General features: G+C 39.8%; 1 pseudogene across 1 annotated transcript; it reads right to left on the bottom strand.

Moving 5' to 3' along the window:
- Positions 1-2038: 2038 nt before the first annotated feature.
- Positions 2039-17143, bottom strand: LOC311034375 (annotated as a pseudogene). Its single transcript, XR_014602933.1, has 7 exons — positions 17059-17143; positions 10603-10818; positions 7320-7464; positions 6008-6122; positions 5620-5730; positions 5133-5232; positions 2039-2717 (listed from the first exon to the last, which is right to left on the bottom strand). The product of XR_014602933.1 is annotated as an uncharacterized misc_RNA (transcript).
- Positions 17144-19808: the final 2665 nt, after the last annotated feature.

Genomic DNA, 19808 nt, shown 5'->3' with positions numbered 1-19808 from the left:
TTTGTTTTCTATGTGTCAAAAGGTTGTGAAAAGGTTGGCCGATGGTACAAGGCTCCAAAAGTAGACAGATTTCAGGTATTCTATTTACCTCCAAAAGTTTTTACAGACGGCGAAAAAAGAAAAAGAAAAAAAAAAGACTGGCCAAAAGCAAAGATCCATAGATTAGGAATAAACACGGCTTAAAGAAACTGACACACAGGCTATGCCCTTTCTATCTATGGCAGTGGTTCTCAAACTTTTTTTTTTCATTTCAAGGACCCCCAAAATGATATGTATTTGGCAGCGGACCCCCATCTCAAAAATATTTTGTGCCAGGGATTTTTCAAAAATAGCAGATACAAGCTCATATGGCACTCGGTATCTGCTATTTTTGAATAGCCAAAGTATAAAATATGGTTAAAATGATTGCGACGCTATATTAAAAAAGACATCTGGGGCCCCCCTGTTACCCCCCCAAGGACCCCTGGGGGTCCCGAACCCCATTTTTAGAACCAATGATCTAATGACCCTGGCAGCTCTTCCCTGGTGTTGTCACCTGCAGGCCCCAAGCCAAACTGAATATCAGAAACCATATCAGAATCAGTAATCATTAACTGATAACTCAATTAACTCAAATATGGCTAAATAAGGCCCATGAGTTATCTTTTGCAATTAATCTCAACCATAAAGGAATTTCCTAACTTATTCAACTATATTTCACAGGCCCAATTCCTTCACAAATGACACACATAATACATAATACATACATGAATTGCTAAATTAACTTAATAAATTAAGATAATTAAGATGTGTGTGTCATAATAACTGCATACTGATAGAATTATGTGCAATCAAATGTAAGAGGTCCAGATAAAAAAGCTTGTGTAATCAATTTGCGCAGACCACATCCTTGAATGTTACACTTAGAGGACATTAAGTTATCTTGTGATAGTGTTTTATTGTATTGTCAATGTCTTGTTTTAAAAAAAGAAAAATCTATGGAGAGCTGTAATGTTATTGTTACATTTTTATTCTCCAATAAAAACATTTATAAAAAAATAAAAAAGGAAAAAAAAGAAAAGAAAAAAGAACTTGCATCTGGAGACAGACATACTCCCTTTCAAACAGAGATAAACACACTCTTTCATAGTAGGCTATAGGGATGCTCAAGGTCTCTTCTATAGATATGGAGAGAAAGTGTGAAACACCTGCCTGTTATTCACTGTTGCCTACGTGAAGCATTATGTATACAACGTTAATAATTACCTAATTATGGGACTTTTACCATCTTACTTGCTGAAGACAACGACAACTTCACCAGAGAATACGTTTATATCTATTATGAACACATGTTTTCTGAGACGAGCATACAAGCTCAGTAGTAGTGGCAGACAGTGTACAGAGGTATATAGCATATGCGCTCTCTGTTGTAAATATTGCAAACAAAAATGACAGAAACTCATATTTTCACAAATCTAGCAATAATTTGTTCAAATGATTGCTGTTAGGACAGTGAAAGTATACATAAATAAGCACCATAGATGCTGAATTCAAAACAGCTGCACTGTGTAAAAGAAAAAGTCAAAGAGGGAGCTCTATGCGGTTGCTTGAAGCAAAATAGGCTGTTAAATCTTTCTATGTGTGGTAAAATAGTCAGTGTACAAAACGTATAGACTTGTAAATCATACTCCCTGATATAAAGTAGCAAAGTGTAGGTATCATGTACTCCATGGAGACAAACTATAATTTATTCATATATACTTGTAGTCATCTTCATATTTAATTTTAGCAAATGATAACATGTATAACATAACATGTCTCCTCTCTTTCCCTTCCCCCAGCCAAATACCCCCCTTCAGATTACCTAATGCTCTTGCCCAACCTCACTCTCCTCGCTTCATTTGTCTTTCTAGATGAAGCCATCCCCGTGCACCTCTGTGCTTTCTAACAGCATGTGCCTCGCGCCGTCCCTCGCCCAAATCCCTCTCACCGTCGCCCTCCCACACCATCTCCCCGATATCCTGCTCCCTGCCGCCCACCACCCGCCCCCACGCCACCTCTTCCCCGGCTGACTGCTCCTCCTCCCCACCAGCCTCCCGGACCCAACCCACAGCCTGCTGGGTCGCCAGCAGGCCTGAGGGAGACAGGGCGGTGACAGAGCTGAGGGTCAGCAGGGTGGGGTGGGCGTCAGGCAGCAGGGTGGTCAGTCGAATGACCTGGGTTTGGCTGCCGCTGGAGAGGTGCGGGTGGGCAGCGGAGGTGGGCGCGGCGGTCAGCTGCAGAAAAGTGGATCTCTCCCGTGGCCGCCCCATCTGCATTGTGTGACGCGGCGCCAGCCGGAGGACCTGGGTCTGAGACGCGTCTATCTGATTCGGCGTGGTGAGGGGCACCGCGACCGGCACCACACACCTGAACCGAGTTGGGTGACCGCTCGGTTCAGAAGGCCCTCCAGGGTTTCCTGGGTAACGGGGGTCTGGGTGGGTGAAGGTACCGCGGCCAAATTCTCTACGACCGGGGTAAGGTGGGTGATGAGTGTGCCTGCATTGGCTGCCAGTGCTTCAGCGATGATGAGTACCTCTGGGTGGCTCTTGGCCTTGTGCGCCACCACGCAGTCCTTTTTCTCAAACTTCTTGCCACAGATGGAGCAGGAAAACTGGTAGAAGGTGTCGGCGTCATGCTTCTTCATGTGCCAGTTGAGAGAGGCCTTCTGGCGGCAGGTGAAACCGCAGATCTCACACCTGCCACAGGGGGGAGACAACGAACAGGCTATGAGAGACACTGGCTGTAAATCTCATCTCTGAGATTCATCTCCTTTCTCTGCATTTCCCTCTCGTTTATAAATATCAATGAAGGCACTGTAATATGCCAACATTAGTGGGCTGCTTGCACACTTTCAACTGCAGAAATTCCATGAGCTTAATGTCAAGCGATAATGGATGTACATTCAAGTAATTGAGCCACAGTTCGCCGAAGGACGCGCCGTGTTGAACACTGTGGTGTGACATGCCGATTGCTCAATTCACAGTTACGCTCAATACATGATACTTAGTTCACAGTTTGATACAATGTATTATCTAGTCCATGTAGACTCTCACCGTTGGCTGCTTATTATTTAGCCTTTTTCAAAGAAAGAAAGGAAGAAGGAAGAAAGGATTTTTTTGTTTATTTCCAGTAAGCAGAAGAAGGGCAATCATGTGAGACAATGGAAGACACAGCCCTATAGGGCATCGCAGTTCCCGCCCACTTCCGGGTTCCACTGCAAAATACTCAATGCATTTTTCCCATTGACATTTTTGGGCTTCATTAACCCTCACCCCACTTTGAACTTTGAACCACCCAAAAAAGTGGAAAATGGTTCTCAACCAACTCATGTTGCAACAACATAAAGCAGTGACACATGCATGTGTCATTGCAGGTGTCACTGCACATTAAAATCCTTTTAACCGGAACTATTTGGTTTCTACTCAATACTCAATGCATTTTTCCCATTGACATTTCCAAAAATATTTATATCAATTAATTTAAGCCTAGAATCAAGCTATCCAGGGTCCTGGTGAATCATGACCATAAAACGTTTGATTCTGTGAAAAAACTTTTTTGAAAACGGCAAAACAAAGGGTATTTATTAAATATAGTATATATCATATAATTAAATATAAAATAAAATCACAGAAAAAAATGTTTAATGGTCATGATTCACCAGGACCCTGGATGGCTTGATTCTAGGCTTAAATTAATTGATATAAATATTTTTGGAAATGTCAATGGGAAAAATGCATTGAGTATTTTGCAGTGGAACCCGGAAGTGGCCGCAACTGCGATGCCCTATTGATTCATACTGATCCAATCACTTGGAATGTCTACCCATTCTGTGAAGAGAGACATTGTATCAAAATGTCTGCCCTAAATAGAATGTCTTTTTTTTTTTTGGTTGGCCATTCCAAATTCCTGATGGTGGATGTGGTATTCTAATGAAATGGGTCTGTAGTCTGTACTCCAAAAAGAAAACAGTGATCAAAAGCTTATTTTGATATTAAGACAGTAGCGCAAATCTTCTTCCTTGAGCTGGGAATTACAAAGAACCAGAAGGCCATGATGCAGGCAGCGCTCTGGCTCATAGGGAGACACGCCAAGTATTGCTTAAACTGTGGTTTTGTGAAGCACTTTGTAGTAGACGCTTCCTTATAACTATAATAAATCAGATAGAAGATGGGATATAGTGGCAGTAGAGCCTCAACAGCATCTTACTGTAGCCAATCTTCAAGCCTTCACCCTTAAAAAGTGTGATAATTAAGGTACAAAGTGTGAAAGTGACAGGATCATTACATGATAAATATGATTATGACAAGTAGGGATGTTCGATATTATCGGCCTCCCGATATTAGCATAAAAATCGATATCGGAAAATATCGGTATCGTTTTTTGTGGAAAAACAACAAAAAAAAACAACATTTTTTTAAATTAAAAAAAAAATAAGTTACAGGAGTTCTTACTGTATGGTGTGTGTGATATGAAATTTGAGCGTACCCTAATCACAGTAATCCCCGCATATATCGGTATCGGTTGATATCGATATCGGTAATTAAGAGTTGGACAATATCGGTATATCGGTTATCGGTAAAAAAGCCAATATCGGACAACCCTAATGACAAGTTAAATCTGAGAAATTGGTGCACTTGATTTGGAGCCAAATGTGGCTGAAGACTAATCGCATGCTTACAGTAGAACCTGTCTGACTACCACAACGTGCCATGTGGACTCACACACAGCTTAATTAAACACATGAACCCTGGTGTCCCGTTTCTTCGCATGTCAGTATATGTGAACATTCCCTGAAAATAGGTGAAGACAGCTGATCTACAAGCTCACAACACGTTGCAACGCAATGCGGTATGAGGTTGTAGATCTGCTGTTTTCACTATTGACTTTAGTGACCTTTACAACAAAGTATATATGGCTTTAAGAGTGTTTAAAAGCCTGTTAGCCTATATATTTTCCTTTTTTTCAGGCTCCCTAGCAGACTGGACAGTATTGTTTACACATTTAGAAAACAGGAAGTTAATCATTTAAAGAATATGTTTCTTTGATGCTCCTGATTCCCACAAAAAAACATGCTGATATTTTTGTAGTCACAAACTTGTATCCCTACTCACTGTATTGGTTTCTCTCCTGTGTGGATCATACGATGCACAGCCAGGTTATGGGAGCTCTTGAACGCACGCGCACAAAACTCACAGATGTAGTCTCTTTGATCTGAAAGGTAGAAGACAAACAGAAATTGAAACCATGTATGGTGTACATTACAATATACAGAATAGGAATGACATTTGGGTTTGTAAAATAGGCAACTTATTTATTTTACACCTGACTTGGGCTTCATTAACCCTCACCCCACTTTGAACTTTGAACCACCCAAAAAAGTGGAAAATGGTTCTCAACCAACTCATGTTGCAACAACATAAAGCAGTGACACATGCATGTGTCATTGCAGGTGTCACTGCACATTAAAATCCTTTTAACCGGAACTATTTGGTTTCACTTGTTTTTTTCTTTATCCAGCAGCATCCATCCTGTTTTTTTAGATGTGCGTGTCTTTTTATAGTTTTTCATTAGATATGCATGTGTGTGCCACGGTATCACCTGTATGGTGCTTAGCATGACGCAACAGCTGCTTTTGCAGAACAGGCGACCACATGAGGGGTGATTACACACATACTTCTTCTTCAATAAGTGCTGATACTTTATGTGGTGCTGAAATAAAGAAACAGGAGAGAAACAGGAGGAAACGATGCGCCCAATTGATTAACGGGGAAAATAAAAGTCATAAGTCATGTGCTGGCGACACATTTATAACCGGTTTGGGCTCTGGTTATCATATCACTGCCATCTAAACACAAACAAGTCTGTTTTTCATCATAGTAAATGATTCAACCCTTTCCGCATTGTACAGTTTCAAATTCCACACAGTGGAAAGATTATCTATAAAGAACAGAGGGTTGTCATGGTTACAGTGGATAAGACGGTAGACCTGTAAGTAGCGTGGGTGGACTAAGACAGTACCACAGCCTTCGATCTCACAGCGAACATATTGTACGGGAGGCTTCTTCCTGTGAGGATAGAAAATGCAAGTTGTTATACAAGAGCTAAAACGGAGATGACAACATATCCTACAATGTAATGCCTGCTGGTGAGGCTGCATACACTGTATGTAACTTTTTAAACGTTGCCCTGGAGTGGTCTTAAAAGGAAATAAGAAGGTAACATAATCACTTATTCTGCAGGTTTTTTACCTGGGAATTTTGCAGCATACTAGTACGCACGAACATAAAAAAAATGTAAGTGATAAAGAAAAAAATACACTTCTGTTTACAATGGCATGAATCTGGATTTTACTCACTGTTCATTCTTTCCTTTCAAAGTACACTTTTCTGCACCTATAAACAGATATCCTGGTTACACGCATTAGTTACTTCAGTTTGACCCTGCATTTTGGAGAGCTACTTCAGGGCCACTGCAGTGTACAAGGCTTTTATAAAGGGACACTATCAATCTTTTGATGTGCATTTCAGTTCAGTGCAGAAGATTATCATAGTCTACTACTCTATAGGGACAACAATATTAATGATACAACCCATATTGAAATTCCCCTGTCTGTTTCTGCAATTCCCATGATGCATTTCACATAACATTGTATCTCCATATTAAAGAATTGTATGTTTTTTTGTAAATGAATGTTCTTCAAGAGTGTTGCACAAAAGTAGAGAAAATAGCAGATCTACAGTACAAGCTTGTAGATTGTCCATTTTCACTATTTTAAATCGTTTTTAAAATTATAATAAAAAAGGATGTGTTTCAGAGACACACAAAAGACAGCTCAATGTTATAATACAATACAAATACAATGCAAAACATACTGAATAAAGAAGGCGTTAGAGCAACCCGAATGATTGGAGCCTTTTTCTTTAATATGGAACAGGGTGTAAGGAAAACAAACGAAAATATTTCGATCAGATTACATTTGTCAGGTCATACGTCAGAGATACAGGCTATGAGTGATTTATAGACAGGTGAGAGGCAGGGGGGACAGGTCATTAAATAAGCCAATGTCTAAAAATGTGCCAACAACAATGGGAGGTACACCTTGTACACCATGTGGGAACATTCACCTACAGATCACTATTAATAGCATGACAGAAATAAATCAACCGTCTATATATCACTCGTAGCCTGTATCTCTTTATGACCCGACAAAGATTTAATCTGACATCGAAATGTTGCTGTTCTTGCACCCTGTTCCATATTAAAGAAAAAGGCTCCAATCATCCGAGTTGCTCCAGTGCCTGTGTGGTGTTTTGCTCTTACCACCAATCTCAACGTCTGTCTCTGGTTCAGTCTTGCACACTGGCATAGATGAGGAGCGGGAGGCTTGTGTTGAGCGTCCCTTATTGGTGGTGGACAACTTTCTTCTGTGAGTGCAGAGGGATGCTGAAGTAGACAGTTCAATTCATTATAAAATATAAATATTATTCTAATATTATTTCCCTGTTTTTATTAAACAGGGAGACAGATCACAAACAAAATCAAGACCGGTGGAAAACTCCAGAGGGGAAGATGTTGAGAAAGAAAACATCAGATGCGGTTTATTATTATAGCGGTCTCTGTGTGCACGCCCATGGTGTATTCAGTGCATGCACGTGCGTGTTTGTTGAATGCCTGCCCTGTCTGCATGCGCATCTTTGTTCAGTACTTGTACGCTGTTTGCCTAAAATGTTGAGAATCACTGGTCTAAACCAGTGGTACTCAACCTTTTCAGGCCTCGACCCCCCAATATAATCATGTTTGAACTGGGTACCCCCGACTCTGATAAGCACATGGAATGTAGTTGAGGCATCACATTTAGTTTGACTAGGTTCCACACATAAAATATTGTGAAAATAGCAGATCTACATAAGTTCGGCTATTTTTAAAATGTTTGCCTCTTTCTTATATTATTTGACAATTTGGCCAATGTTGTACCAGTTTTTATAGATTATTTTGATGCAGTAATGGTATTTTTTCTTTTCTTTTTTTGAGGTATTGAAAAGGTCTTAAAAGTCCTTAAATTGTCACTTCACTGTCATCTAGGGACCCCCCCCCCCCGCAAATCATGTGGGGATCCCCCTGGGGGCCCCGACTCACAGGTTGAGAACCACTGGTCTAAATCACCACGCTATATATTGGCCGGTCGTAACATAATGCTAGTCACCAAGCCAAAGTGGGGCAAATACACAAAGTTTTAACAAGTCCCACTGTGTACTGCACGTCCAAAGTGTTGCTGTACCAGCAGCAACATTGAAAATGAGCAGTAGTGTTGTCTATCTTTATGACTGTGTGTGCAATGGCCTACCGTATGCATGTTTTCAAGTTGAATTGCGTAAATGTAAGGGAGATTTACATGCCCATTTTAGGGTTGGGCAGCCTGCCAGCCTATTTAATGTCACACAGACAAAGGTTTGTGTGTGTATGAGTGCACAATGCACTCAATGCACTGTGTGACATGCCTCATGCCTTATGAAAGAAATGTATGTTTTCGTACCTTTTGGAAGTTCGCTTCTTTTTTTCCAATACTATGTGGACAAAACAAATGACAGTATGTTATAGTAGCCTTATAAATGTACTACAGAATATACTTTTATGCTACAGTCATGCATGTGGGTTCAAAACCGCATGGTAAAGGACAACGGGCACTCACATTTGACAACATTCTTAACCACTTAAAGGAGCTACACCATGAATTTAAAAAATAATAATAATATTTGATATCATATTGTTTATGTCCCTCAAACGTTTTTCAAAAGGTTTGAGCCTAAATCAAGCCTCAGATATACTCATTCCAACTAACTTCTCTCTGGCTTATAAAGCACTTTCACCTGCAATACCACATTGTCCTGTTTGGCACGGGGCGCTATTGAGACAGTTTGTATGCATGTCATGTCCTGGTTCTGTGTGGAAAAAGTAAAAAAAATAAATAAGAAAACATTTAAAAAAAAAAAAAATGAAAAAAAAAAAACTTTTTTTTTTTTGATTTTTTTTTTTTTGGTTAGAACTGAAAAACGGGAGGAATTGTTCCCAGACGTGACGTAGGGTGGGGGAACAAATCTGACGGACTGTTTTCAGACCAATTTACATAAAAACCACAGATAGCCTATGAAAGCCTGCATGCTCGAAGTCGGGTATTTGTTGGAACAGAAGAGAGGTGGGGGAGACCAAAAACACACAAAAATGAAGAAAAAGTTAAAATTCATGGTGTAGACCCTTTAAACCCCAACATCCTTATTGTGGGGAAGGCTTTAGCTGAAAATAGCCGATCGACAAGCTCACAACGTGATCTGCTATTTTTCCCCACAATAACAGAAAACTGAAAAGATACTAGAATAGAGCCCTGAGGGACTCCGCTCAGCCATATGGGGTTTAAGTGGTTAATGGGTGCAAGTTTATTTCCTGCTGCAGTGTGTGTGAATATCAGTAGCTGCAGACAGTCAGGAAATATATAGTGTTTAGACCCAAGCTGTTCCCTAGCAACGAAATTCCTTTCATTGACAACTTAAAGTCTTAGAAGAATCTAAAAAGACAGGCTTGTCATCACTCATCATGCACTCATTTCCTTGGTGCAGGTTAACTATAGCTTTAAGAACTCTCACTCATAAATACTTCCTACTAACTAACTACAGAGAAGGCAGCTTCCAACTAAGCATAAGGCTCCTACAACTGTAACAGCATTGAGGATGTATTGATGATACTGAGTTGAGTTGGCATATAACCTGTAATAATACAAGCAAATGACTTATCAAAATAATAATTGCAGTGGTGGGAAAAGTACTCACATTTTTAAAAGTAAAAGTATCAATACTGCAAAGTAGAAATACTCTGTTACAAGTGTTACAAGTCCTGTATGCAAAATGTACTTGAGTAAAAGTTCAAAAGTATTGGTACCAAAAAAATGGACTTAAAGTACCAAAAGCAGAAAGTACTCATTATGCAGAATGTCCCGTTTCACAAGTTTTCAAATGTATAAAAAATCTTTTGAAAATAGCAGATCTACAAGCTCACAATGCTAGGCATGGCAAGGCATTGTGAGCTTGTAGATCGGCTATTTTCGAATGGCCAAAATGTACAAATGAATGGACCCCCATTTAATGGCATTTCTATCTCTGGGACCCCAATTCATGTTGTAAAATCAATATTAACTTAACTCTGAGAGTCACAAATGTTTTGTACACTGTACACTCTCAGAGTTACAGACCCATAAGGGTCCATTTGGTTCCTAACCATCATTTAGCTGGGGACCCCCTGGAACCCCCTAAAGTACCCCTGGGGATCCCCGGATCCCACTTTGAGAACCAATGCTTTACACCACTGACTGACATGGTATGCACACAAATGGACCTTTTGCCGTGTGCACTTACTCGATGGCATTCGGGTCTCTGGAATAGCGACCACGACCAGGCACAGTTGAAGGTTTCTTGTTGTTGTTGTTGTTGTTGTTGTTGTTGTTGTTGTTGTTATTCTTGGTGGTGGCGGTAATGCACTTTTTAGTTCGCTCTGAAGCGACAGCTGCCCGGGTTCGATCCCGCAACAACACACATGATCCAGGACCAGCGGTAGCACCACCACCAGAGTTGGAGGAGTCATGATTCGAGCCTCTGGCTTTCACCCGCCTCCCCATCACTGTAGAGGCGGGTGCTGATTCACTGGAGACCGGGGATGGTGGTGCGGCCTCCTCCCCGGGGTGATGACTATGGGTGATGACCACTACTGTGTTCAGTTGTTCCAGTTCCAGGACTGCAGTGTTGCCAGGTTCTGAGAGAGAAACAAGCAACCAGGTCTATGAAAACAAGCCCAAAAGAAGCGAGCCCTTCGCCCTTTAAACACATACATTGGCTATTTGGAAATAATGAAAACAATCTTGAAGAATATTTGAAAAACGTGGAATATGTTTTGAAACATTATAACAACACAAATCTTGTATTTTTAGGGTCTCTTATTGACCGATGATGACCCGGTCATCAAATCATTGGCTCAAGAATGGGACAGGAAAAACAAATTCCATTAATTCAAGGCTACATGGGGTGTGTAAAGTGTGTTTTTATTTTTTTGGAAAATATCTCAAAATGTTACTTAAGGGAGAATTTTGGACTAAGTTTTTCTTACCTTTTCTATGATGTTATATGATATCTTAGGATGAATGGTACAGTAGACATTTTTCATAACTCCATCCTAGGTTCACCACAGCTTATAACGTGCGCGAATAGGCCTTAGGTTAGATCACATATTTTAATAGCTTTTTTTTTTTTTTTTTTAGATCTGACGTTCATAGTGACAGAACACTGCAAAAAAAAAAAAACCTAAGTCTCACTAGACGAGATTGAAGACTATTTTTTGGTTGCACAGTGTTTTGTCAATATGAACGTCAGATCTCAAAAAGAAAAAGCTAATAAAATATGTGATCTAACCTAAGGCCTATCCGCGCACGTTATAAGCTGTGGCGGACCCAGGATGGAGTTATGAAAAAATTCTACTGTACCATTCATCCTAAGATATCATAACATCATAGAAAAGGTAAGAAAAACTTAGTCCAAAATTCTCCTTTAAGTACAGACTACAGTAGTTTGAGTACATGTACTTTGTTACTTTACACCACTGGATGTGTAAAACTGACTCATTCAAGACACAATTAGCACTTAATTCACCATTTATAATTCATAGAAATAGTCAAATTGATCATCACTTTTTGTTTTGTTTCTTGGTAGCCTGGCTATTAATAGGCATAATAGCTTTCTTATTGCAATGATCTGATTGACTGAGTGATTGATTGATTGTATACTTTATTAGCAGTTTGCAACAACAAAAAAAGCACAGGAAAGTACATGTCTGCTAGAGGATTTTATACCCAAGAAAGCCTATAGCTTGTTTCCATTGGGGTCCTTGTACTCAATTCATCGAAACATTTTGGATTTCCCAAGCTTATTTAACTTTTCCTTGGACTGTTTATCACGATGATCTTTTAATAGTAACATTCTTTTATTTGTGATGCAGCACTCAAAAAACCAAACCAACTCAACTGACAGCAGACCGGAGGCAGGTGCTACCTGTAGCCTACTTATCTCCAAAGCCCATGGCAGCCTTCCAGTTTACAGTGGCTCCCAAACTGTTTGTCATGAGACAAGTCCAAGTGTGCCTTGGGATTATTAGACAGCCACACATTGTTGTGGCAATATACAACTACCTGTATACAAAAAGTCATGAATAGTATTTTTATTTAATATATCAGTACGTTGTGCTCATTTCCCAATACAGAAGCACATCATTTATGCCCCAATTGGGGCACAGTTATTTTGTAGGAGCTAATTGTAGGAGTTGAGGCATTACATTTAGTTTGACTCAGTTCCACAGATACATATTGTGAAAATAGCAGATCTACAAGTTTGTAGATCAGCTATTTTCTATTTTCACAATTTTTGCCTGTTATATTATTTGACAATTTGGTATAATATCGTTTGTTGACTACTTTTGATGCAGTAATGGTCTTTTTCATTTATTAAAAAAAGCCCTTAAATTGTCACTGTCATCTGGGGACCCCCCCCCCCCCCCCCCAAACAAAACTAAAAATCATGTGGGACCCCGACCCACAGGTTGAGAACCACTGAGTTAAAGGAGTAGTTTTAAATTACTTATTTTCGATCAATTACACACCCCATGAAGCCTTTAATTTAAAACTTTTGTCGCATTCCTGAGTCAATAATTTGATAATCGGCAGAGTGTCCGGCTGGGCAGAGTCTCCGGTAGGAGACTTTGCCCAGTAGGAGACTCAAAGAGTTTCCTACTGGGCAAAGTAGGAGACTCCTACTAAGTCTCTTATTGACCGATGATGACCCGGTCATCAAATCATTGGCTCAAGAATGGGACAGGAAAAACAAATTCCATGAATTCAAGGCTACATGGGGTGTGTAATTGATAGAAAATAAGTAATTTTGGGGTGAACTACTCCTTTAAGGTATGCTTCCCGCCACTAACAGCCCTGGACGCTACATTAAAGGTTTATAATCAGGGCTGTATAAGCCATTGGGCTGCCGGGGTCGTGGCCCCAGGGCCCTGAGCTCTTAGGGGCCCTTCGATGGAACTGGACTGCGCGGCCATCGACAATTTACTAAAATTAAGTGTATAGGTTAATCAAATATCAAATATATTCCTCTGTATTTACAGCAGTGATTCTCGCTGGGTTTGAGGCCCTTCAGGGGCTCCTGGGCTCCATATGATGGAATATGATGAAGGATATCATACACACCATACCTGTAACTTTCACTACCCTTTCACTACCCTGCAAAAAACAAAAAACAAAAAACAAAACAAAAAAAACATATTTTTTTTCATTTTTTTTAGGGGGGGGGGGCCTAAAAAATGAAGGCCCCAGGGCCCTTGGCCTTGCGAGGGTTAATCCGTCCCTGTTTATAATATTGTATTTTGTAGGCCAGTGTTACCTATATCACCATGTGATGAGGGTTTCTGTTGCGGAATTTTAGGTAATAAAATAAATTACATTAGGTCTACATTGTAATATTTGTTTATCTTCATCAATTCCTGTTATAATGTAAGAATCATAACATAGACTACTAGTCTATGAAAAGGATAGAAACGGGTCCCGTATACATATTATCAGAGTATTGCTAGTAAGGATCGATTCAAGGAGTGGTTGTTTTGGCTGTTGGGTAACATTTCATTGTTTCACAGACAGCCATAGATTACATGATAAGCTGGGGCCAAAAATATCTTCAGTTGAATCATTGTACAACTAGAATGAACCTCACCCCATATTTTCATGTAGGATTAGTTCAGATCAGGACAAGGGAACCAGGGCTAAGGCAAAGTTACATAATATGAAGCTATTACTATAAATGACTGTTATATCTGATTCAGGTTCATGGGGTGAGACCAAGACCAGAACTTGGTAGCCTACCTATGAATATAAGTAAAATACAAATAGATACAGGCACTATTTTGATCTGACAAAAAAACAACAACTGACAATTGAGTATAATAAGAAAGAAGACTGTTAAACATCATACAACTGCACTTGATGATGAGAAAAATAGGCCTACATAATGTGGAAATAAATTGCACCACTGTAGTATGTAGTTCAAACGAAAACGTAAAGAAATGTAAAGACTATGCAAAATATTCATATGCATTCAAGCAATGAGATAATTCTTCAAGTGTTTTGAGCCGAAACCAAAATAGCACTCTTAGGTTGACAGTGAATCTCCTAAAGTAGCAGAATCAAGTCTTAAGACCAGACTCAAGAGCAAAACTGGTCTCAAGTACTATACAGCCCTATCATGGTGATCAGGTGGTTATTTTCCTTTAAAGTGGTTTTACTGGCTGTCCCCTCACATCTGAGAAACTAGAAACTAAAACGTGTCACAGAATTAAGTGCAGTGTGCCAGCTATTGTGACTGGCTGGAATAATGCATTCAGTAATGGCATCTCTACTTTGAATAGGAACATAAAATTCCAAAGTAATAGCGTGTTGTGTTCTCATGTGATGCTTCAACATGGTTTAGTAGATAGGGTGTTCTCATGTACCGTATGAGTAATTAACTGGGCTGAGGCTGACGTGACGTCACAGACTGGCTGGTCTGACGGGTAAAAACTATGACGTCCCTATCTTGCTGTGGAAAGTGTTGGTTCACTGGCACTAAATTGTGGTACTTGTTTTAGATGTTTTCAATCACTTAGAATCTCTACATTCCTTGCAATGCTTTAACTGCAAGGAATGTAAAAGCAGCGGACAGTACAGAGACAGTTTAAGAGAACCATTTCTTCACTGTATATACTGTATGTATATGTGTGTGCACTGTGTGTGTGTGTGTGTGTGTGTGTGTGTGTGTGTGTGTGTGTGTGTGTGTGTGTGTGTGTGTGTGTGTGTGTGTATATATATATCCTCCTATAAATGTGCAAAAACTCTGCGTGTGAGTGAATCTATCCTTTGCGTATCTCGAGAACCGATCAACTTCAAACTCGGCACACATGCCACATAGGACCAGAGGGAGTACAGTGCCTTGGCGTCATTTCGGTCAGATAGGCGGTTGTCCAGAACAGCAGATCCGCCCGATGTGACCATATATGGGCCTATGGGCATATACTGATGACATCAGGGATTCCGGATTCCCATATATGGGCATATAAGGGACACGGACACAGACAGAAAGGTGTATGGGGTACAACATGCACAACTTGTATTGTTATTGTTGGTCTAGTATATTATCTATAAATGATCTAGACATACGCCAAATCTTTGGGTGCGTACTTCACGTATCTCAAGAACCATCCGACCTATCAACTTCAAACTTGCCGTGCATATAGCCGAGGAGGCCGAAGTCGGTCGGATATGCGGTTGTCCAGAACCGCTGACCCGACCAATATGGACATATATGGATGAATATGGACATAATGGATCTCTAAAAGTGGGTATAAAAGGGACACAGGCAGATAGAAAGATGGGTACAACGGGCCTGACAAAGGGGAAAACGGGGTATTGTATAATTATACAACCTAGGCTAAAATGAAAATAAACGGAAAGACTGTCTCTAATTATGGTAGTATACTGGCTAATCTGAAGTAACTGTATGTGACACCACAGCGTGAGGTGTGGTTCAGAGAGTACGAGAAAACATTAAGCATTTTAAACTATATATCAAGCCCATCATACTAACAGCCCCTCCATCCTACCAATGATTTTAATATAATCTCATAAGACGCTTCTTTCATTCAAATGTGTGTGTGCGTGTGCGTGTGTGTGCGCGTGTAGCCAAAGAACTGCTAACACTCACATCAAAAGAAATTGAGGAAGCATTTCAGTACATTGTATGTTGCTTAACCAAGGTGATGCTTTCCAGATTATATGTTACCAAGGTGTGTGAACGCTACCCTTTGACATGGTGGTGAGGGCAAAGAAGTGTTATATCTAAAATGGGTTTCAATAAAGAAAAGTATCAATTTTAGGGAACAGTGCTTTCTGCAATTTAGCAATCATTTTCAAAATACACATGCTAATATGATAACACACATACTGCTTTCATAGCTCTGTCTAATATGCCAGTAATCATTTGTGCCTATTTTATCAAATGAAATAATTCATAATATGGATACTGCAAAATGAGGGGATGTATAAGGTATGTATAAACGCTTTTATAACGTTTTTACGATGCTAGCAATGGGTGTTGTGGTTGCTAATTGCTCACTATATTCTAAAATGAGCATTTCACCTCACATGCTACCAAAAGCAAATGGTTACAAGCTGTTCTCTAAACACATGGGAGTGATGAGAAATTAAGTTGGGTACGCCGAATGAGTAAATAATCATTAATATATTCAAGAATTCAAGATGATTTACTTGTTTTGACACATGTTTGCAGTGAATTGTTGGTGCGGCAGACTGTGCTAAAAATATTCAGCATGTATCATCAACAAAAGTGCACTGCTAGTGGATATCTCCACCATGCTGGGTTGCTCAGTCAGGGCCGCGTGTAACCTCATCTCAACCCTTTCGTCATACCAACCTGCCTCAGTAGGAGATAAGCAAATACTAGCACACAGTGTGGAAATGAAGACCAAACATTCAAAACATGTGTGATATGCTTGTTTGTTATTGCATGGCGAGTGACTGCAAACAACAGCCATGAGATTGCTGGGAAACATTACTTCTTGTGTCTCCTATGTGATCAGATATGCCTTCTGCTCATAAACACCCAAGACACAATACAATGGAGTGTAGAATTATAAACGCCATAATCATGGGTGAGTCGCCTCACCCAGCTTTGACCATGACATCAAAGCTGAGGTTAAAATAGACATACATACCCGTAGCTGACCAGCTTCCCATGCCTTTTCATAGTCATACTGTATAGGTAGACACAACAAGACAACAAGTAGATAAAACAGGTCATGACAGAGGCTCGGGCTCTCCCCTGAATAAGTGTGGGGGTAGATGATTTATCCTGTGCGCATCAATTAATTCAATGCACTACAGGTGTGCAGTCACACCTAGCTCTGAGCCCAGTTTGACTGACTGCTTACGAGCATGGTCAAGCATAAGCTTCAGACGGGTCAGTGTCCCATTCACTTCCATTCTATGGGATCAAGCTGGTGTCCCATAGTGCCGTTTTGATGCGCCACTTTCAATGCACCTGAAGCATGGAGTTCAGCATTTGTGAACTTTAACCGGGTGTCAACAATAGAGAGAAGGCATTTTCGTTAATGACCGACAGTCTCGCGATACTTGGCACGCACGTTCAAAAAAGTACTCTTTAGATATACCTCAATAAAATTATACAGTGTACACATCGAAAGCAACACATCAGTAAACAACGTGTGACATGTCTTCTTTTATTTTCCTGGGCCGAGTATTTTACAAAGGTCGCAGAAATAGTGTTTGTTCATAAGCTGGTCCACCTTACTCTCATTGACTCCAATGTATTCCATCGAACTCTCGGCTGCAGTTTGCGTCCCAGTGTCCCAGTGCGACGAATCTGCTGGCTGGAATTGCTTGATAGCAAAAATGACATAGATGACAGTACCTTCTTTTTAATAACCTTGAGTCAACATGGGAAACGGATGTGTCTGACAACCCAACATGCGTTGGCTACAATACTTCTGACACAGATATGTGACTATACCCTTCCTGTGTACTACATTGATTAATTTGAGCGCAGTCACACCTAGCTCTGAGCCCCATAGGGTCTGTGTGTAACTGTATACCAGAAGGTGGAATATCCGTTTTAGTTTCCCCATGGATTTGTTTGATTGCCTCTGCAGCAGAAACACATACATATGAAGGTGTGAAATGTGTTTCCGGTTTAAATTCTTCTAAGGCCTGGTGTGTGATGGCTAAAATACAACATTACCCACCCTACAAACGTCATGTGCTGGTGTGGTGAAAACCCAAATGCAGGACAGCAAGGCAAGGTGGTGTTTAAAACCCATTATTGGGTGTTTTAATACAGGACACAGGTGAACAAGAACATGACAAACTAAAACATGTGACAGGATAATGACTCAACAAGGACTGACTGAGGAACAAGATTGAAATACACACGAGGGGTGATTACAAATCAGATACAGCTGGGGCAAACAGAAACGTAGAACCAAGAATACTAAACCAGGGAACAAAATACTTAGAAATACAAAATCTAGAAACTATAATCAATAACAAAGTCTGTTACTGTGACACAAAGAGCTTGAGGAAGGATGGAAGAATTCAAAGAAATATAAGTTGTAATTAAAGTAATTATAATTATAGTCAAATCTATAATTAGATTTGACAGACAGTAGATTCAACTGGGGAACGTGCCATAACCAATGAGATAAGAGGATGGAAAGGCTTGAATCACAGCACCACTGAGCCTTGACACCAAATCTGCTAATGCTATCAATGCACCTTCCCATACAAGTACTCAGTGGTGGAAAAAGTACTCTAATTTTGTACTTAAGTAAGATTATCAATACTGCAATGTAGAAACACTCTATTACAAGTAAAAGTCCGGTAATCAAAATGTACGTTAGTAAAAGTACAAAAGTATAGGCATCAAAATATACTTAAATTACCAAAAGTAAAAGTATGCATTATGCAGAATGTCCCGTTTCACAAGTTATCATATGTCTAAAATGTATAAAAAATCTTTTGAAAATATCAGATCTACAGATCTACAAGTTCACAATGCGTTGCACAGCAAAGAAGATGGAGGCTACGAGATGGAAACCCCCTCATACCTTAACATTTCGCCAATGGGCTCTAACCTTTTTAGATATAGTATATCTAAAACTGTCAACGGCGAAATTATATGGAGAAAGCGAGAGAAATGTTAACGCATGGTCCAGCATTAAGCTTAAGGACATGATTTTGGCTGCCCTTACACAGTGGTATAACATTGTACATGTATGCATGGTGTTTGGCCCTTGCTTTTCGTGGCATCGTTGGTCCTGGGAGGGGTGGGTGGGTTTGCTTATTATTCTTTTTTTCTTTCTTGATCCTTAGTTGTGTTAGTTTTAAGTTGTGTATGTGTTGTGTAGTTGTGTATTTGTATGTATATGTATCTTGTTTTTGTTTCGTTTAAAAAAAATAATAATTCATGATGCATCTATGCATACTGGCATAATTGTATTGCTGTTGTGATATGATGAATAAAAACAATTGATTAAAAACATTATAATAATTGTAGTGGAGTAAAAGTACAATATTTGTATTTGTATACTTTTTATTGTCCTGAGATGTAGTGGAGTAGAAGTAAGTAAAACCTCTTTAATTTGTGCACTGGTGTCAGCTTGTAGATCTGTGTCTACGAATAGAGCCTATTCGGTGTGCTAAGTGGAACAAATGCACTGCTAACCTGAACCTCAAGTCAGACCCATACTAACCAAAATATGTCACAATTAGATTTGTCCTCTCCTTCTCCAAATGTAACTACGATGAATATATCAATAACCAATCATAGCCTTCTTCTTCACTTACAGTATAAAGACACTTATTGCAGTCATGACAAGCAAACGCAGGACCATACAGCAGAGCGCACAAGGACAAGCATATCAAAAGTTACATCTATCCACATATAACCACCACACACAGATTACCAGAAACAAGACAGACCAGTTCATACCTAGGACAAACAGATAATATCACAATCGTAACCACTGTTAAAAAAAGAGACAAATATGCCCTCCGTACAGGTACCAAAAAAATTCCTTCCTATTACAAACTACACCCAAGCCAACAACCTCCTCGGCAGTAGCTGCAGAAG

The sequence above is a fragment of the Gymnoscopelus microlampas genome (genome assembly GCF_963454915.1).
Source record: "Gymnoscopelus microlampas genome assembly, chromosome: 19".
In the NCBI taxonomy this organism is placed as follows: Eukaryota; Metazoa; Chordata; class Actinopteri; order Myctophiformes; family Myctophidae; genus Gymnoscopelus; species Gymnoscopelus microlampas.
This window is presented reverse-complemented; position numbering and strand designations above follow the sequence as displayed.